Source organism: Corvus brachyrhynchos, unplaced genomic scaffold, assembly GCF_000691975.1.
Source record: "Corvus brachyrhynchos isolate BGI_N302 unplaced genomic scaffold, ASM69197v1 scaffold376, whole genome shotgun sequence".
Taxonomy (NCBI): domain Eukaryota; kingdom Metazoa; phylum Chordata; class Aves; order Passeriformes; family Corvidae; genus Corvus; species Corvus brachyrhynchos.
In genome coordinates this window covers 488,887-493,362 of record NW_008238966.1, presented here as the reverse complement: position 1 = coordinate 493,362, position 4,476 = coordinate 488,887, and the positions used below count along the sequence as shown (strand labels likewise).

The following is a 4,476-nucleotide window of genomic DNA, read 5'->3' as shown; positions in this document are numbered from 1 at the left end:
GAACTGGCCACCCCCTCCAGTCTGCTGGGAGAGGCACCCTCAGCCCAGCAGCACGGTACCAAAACCCATCCCTTGCGGCACTTTGCAGCAGATTTTGGGGTGAGCCAAGTGCTTGAAGGCTCAAGGCCCTGGTGCCCATGGTGCATCTCGCCTCACGCAGCCCAAATGAAGCAGGGAGCTCAGCTGCAGCAGAGCATGGCTCCCTTTTCGCCTGGTGATGCAGTTTATTGCTTCTGTGCCCCCAAGCATGCACCAGCTTCTGATCCAGATCCAAACCCAAGTCAAGGTGTCACCTGTGATTTAGAAAGGGCATTCTGCCTGAGGGCCCATATCTAAGGGCTGTCAGCTGGCAGAGCACAAAGAACCACAAAGCAGCAGCTGCGGCCAGGGGCTGGGCATGGAGCAGCCCTAGATAGAGAAATCAGCACTGCTGGGATCACTCAGGAGCTGTTTTAGTCTTGTCTTACTCATGGAGATCCTTGGGGAGATGCTTTATTTAGTCAAACGTTTCTGAAAGGGGAACTGAGAAACTAGCCAGGCTTTGCTCCACACATGGCACATGCCTGGGAGGGGAAAACTCCGTTGTGTCGGGCACCACTGGAGTCACTTGGACCTGCAGCTTCGGCCGAGCAAAGTTCCAGTTGCCAGTTGCTGGATGGCTGGTTCAGGAGACAAGGAGCTGACCTGGCCACAAGGACCCAGCCACCCCAGGTCCACTCCAGACCGAATCCTGTATGAGGGGATTTGAGAGAGCACCCAGAAATGCGCCACCCTTGCAAGGGGTCAAAGCTGTCTGCAGCACAGTGACCATTCCCCACCTGCAGGAACTCAAGGCAAGAAGGAAGCAAGTTTTTGCTCTTCTGCAAATCCAAGGAAGTGTGATTTTCTGAAGGTGGTGAGAAATAGTTTCAGACAGCTCTAATTAGCAAGGTGGTGTGTGAGAAAATCCAGCTTTACTGCTCCGTGCTCCACAGCTGTCCTGGGATGAAGGCAGAGTACCATCACCAGCAGCTGGAGCCCACCCACACCCCTCCCCTGTGCCTGCCTGCCTTGCAGTGAGTCCAATGATCTGCAGGATAGTGAAGAGGGATATTTTTGCATGAGCTGCTGGTCCAAAGTTGCCAGTGCTATTTCAGGCAGCAACACCTACACTGTAATCCAGAGGGCTGTATTTTCCAGCGGGCACTTCAAAATCCGGCCTCCCTCCTCCTCTCACAGGCCAGCTCTAAGCAACCTCGCTCCAGGATAAACAGCTCCCAGCATTATGTGGCCACAGAGGCAAACGCCACAGCCCCAGCACACTCCTGATTCCCACTGGGACCAAGACACCTTCGGACTGGAAAAAAAATAAATACCCCATCTGCAAAAAGTGCCATCTACAACAACAGGTCCTCTGCCTGCAAATCCTCCCAGGGATCTGCCACCACCAGATTACCTGCCCCAGCTAAGCTAGCTAATCCTGCAGGCGAGTCGCAGACCTCGTCCTGGAGCTCAGCAGCGTTTTCGGTGAGGTGCTTCAGGAGACGTACAGGCTCTAATTAAAGCTACTTTGCAACTCGCTGCATATGGAGGCAGGAAGACATTTGTTCCTCTGTGAAAGCAGGAATCAGAGCCTGGACAGGTTAAATCCCCACTCTTCTGTGTACAAAATACCTGCACATAAATCCTTCACACAGAAAGAGGGGACTCATACAGAGTGGGAAGCAGATGCTGACACGAGCTACCCCTAAAGACCAGGAGGATGAGGACCACAAGCCCCGTTCTGGATTCAGATCAGGAATTGTTCCAGTGGGGATAATGCCACCAGCTCCTTCACCAGTGAGAGCCAGCACTGTGTCTTGCACCTATTTCCTCCTCCTTGATCTGTGTGTGTAGGCACAAAGGAGACATGAGACCATCCAAAATTAAGGAGCTAGAAGATACAAAGAAAAGAGACAGGAGGAGAAGCAATAACAGGAATCGTTATATAACAGTATGAAAAAAAACCAATAATACTCCCAGTGCAGAAGAGGTTTTAAGATGGACAAGTGGGTGGTGAGACCTGCAGGATGCTGGGCCCCAGTTCCAGCTGCTCCCTGTGCAGCAGGGGGATGAAAACCCATGGCTGGGCAGAGCTGCAGAGGCTGTGCCCCTCTGGGGTTTGCAGATGGGGAAGTTCCAGCCTTCAGAGCCTGCCCAGCAGTGAGATGGCCAAAGTGAGGCTCCCCCTCCCTGGATCTCTGCTCAGGGGGCACCCATGAAGCAGCCCAGCTCAGACCCCACACACACCAGCTGCGCAGACCAGCTTTTGCTCTGTCCCCCACACCCCATGCCGTCCTTCTCTCACCTCAGTCCTCCTGGCTCTGCTCAGAGAGGGTCTGGGTCCCATGCAGAGTCTCAGCACTCGCTTTCACTCCTCTGAGCGAGCTGTGCAAACAGCAGAGACGGCTCCTTGGAGCGAGACATGGATGCTCCCATCACAGGTCTAATCCTGCATCGCATCCCGGACCTCGACAAGCAGCAAGAGCAGGAGACACACGGCATCTTAGCCGGTGAGAAGGGGATGAATCACTGGAAAACAGACCCAGGCACAGAGCCAGAGCAGGGAGAAGATGGTCCTGTGAGGCCTCCATCTTTGGGAGTGGGGGGATTGGAGTGAGCACAGCCACAAGATCCTCCCTTCCTGCTCAGAAGCAACCCCAGCATCTGTCCCCCAGCTCGGTAACATCCCTCACAGCTGCAGCCCAGCTGTCCCTCAGAGTGCAGCTTGTGCCTGGACATTCACCCCCTGCCAGCTCTGGAGTTCTCACCACCCTCATCAGCAGCAAGAATGGGAAATACCCCTGCACCCCTTCAGATTTTCCCTCCCAGCACAAACCACAGAGCTTGAAGGCAAACTGTGGCCTGGTTTCCCAGTTCACACACCTTTCCAGCAGTTCAGGTGCTACAAATCAGAAAATCCTGCCAGGAAAGTCACCTTCAGAAGTAACCTCCTGGCTGAACCAAGAGCATGAGGTGCTCAGAGAACCACCAGTTCAGCAAGCTGAGGCTCCCATTTCATCTTCATCACCAAACCAAACCACAGCTCTGACAGTTCCCAACCACCAGATTTTATTTTTCCTTTGGAATCTGCCATCGAGCTCTGCTGAGACAAGGCTCCCACTAACCTGCAGCGTCCCTCAGCCAGGGAGCCGAATCAACCCATCAGAGCCACACAGAAACAAAAGCATCAGCTCCAAGAAGGTGTCACGACAGAATGACAACTCTTAACTTGTTGTTACATCAGCCCACACATTAACGCTTTGGGCCTGAGCCAGGATGCCACGGAGCAGCCTCCGTTCCCCTTAAAGTCAAACCCTGCTGCTCAGAGATGCACAAGTTCAGAATCCTTTTTGATAAAAAAACAATTTAAGTAATAATAAAAGCCACGTACCTTTTGCTGTGTTTTCCCCCGACAATGAGACCACAGTCCTGAGAAATTCCCCCATTTACTTTCCTCTTGTCTGTACCACAGCTCTTTCGCTAACTCCTCTCTGTCCACGATGGCCCACATACAGATGCACATGAAATTAGTGCCTCCCAAATTAGTTTTCTCGCACGCAGTCCTAGCCCATTTTCCTCAACAACATTTTATGATGTGCAAGGTTCCACCTTTCTCCCAGGAAACGCAAGCTTCTAAATTTATCTCTTGGACAACTAAAAAAAGAGGCAGGTCTACCTTTCACAATGCGGGGTCAGCAGTCCCGAATGGCAGAGTATCTGCCCCAGAAACACCCAGTTAATAACACAACAACAACCACCACAGAGCAGTACACATATGGTCATTACAGAGCTAAGTATAACTTGACAAAGTACCTTGCTTTTAATGAGGCAAAAGGCCAATTAACCTGATGAGGATGCGGTGTACCGACATTGAGTGGGGAGCCTGGATTCCCTGGAGATACACCCTGTATATCCTCGTAACACACCAAACATGAGGGATTCGAGCCATTTCTGAGAGCACGGCATGGCTCTCAGAGCTCTCCGGGTTAACACCAGCCTTCCCCAGATTTTGTGACACAGTATCCAGCATTCAGGCTGGATGAAGGGCCAGCCGTGCATTTTTGTCAGCTCAGATGCAAACCCTGGGAAAATGCAGGCATTGTCCTCGCCCGGTCCCCACCGCCCAGCCCTTCGCAGGTGTTCACCTGCCAGAGGACAGCAAGGAAAATCCAGGAACAAAAGCAGGGACTCTCCGGCGGGCGCTTCCCGTTGAAGTCATTTCATAACCGCGTTTCCAGAGGTGCTGGAAGAACAGCACAAGCCACCGCACGAGAGCCGTGATCGGAGAAACCGAAATGCGCGGAACGAACAAAAGAAAAACCAACTTCCCCCCGCGAGGCCGTTATTTTGGAAGAGGCAAAACTTCCCGGCTCTTAGGGCACCCCTGGAGCTCTGCCCCTGTCCCAGCCCCGCATCCCGGGCCCGGCCCCCTCTGCAGCAGGCAAAGCGCCCGGG

At 53.1% G+C, this 4,476-nt stretch overlaps 1 long non-coding RNA gene across 2 annotated transcripts; it reads right to left on the bottom strand.

Moving 5' to 3' along the window:
• Window positions 1–476: 476 nt before the first annotated feature.
• LOC108447741 lies at window positions 477–4,470 on the bottom strand. 2 transcript variants are annotated; one of them, XR_001863421.1, is made up of 3 exons: window positions 2,327–4,470; window positions 1,436–1,912; window positions 477–1,336 (listed from the first exon to the last, which is right to left on the bottom strand). It is a non-coding gene; the product is annotated as an uncharacterized LOC108447741 (long non-coding RNA). The 2 variants fall into 2 exon arrangements; XR_001863420.1 differs by having other exon boundaries at window positions 477–1,912.
• Window positions 4,471–4,476: the final 6 nt, after the last annotated feature.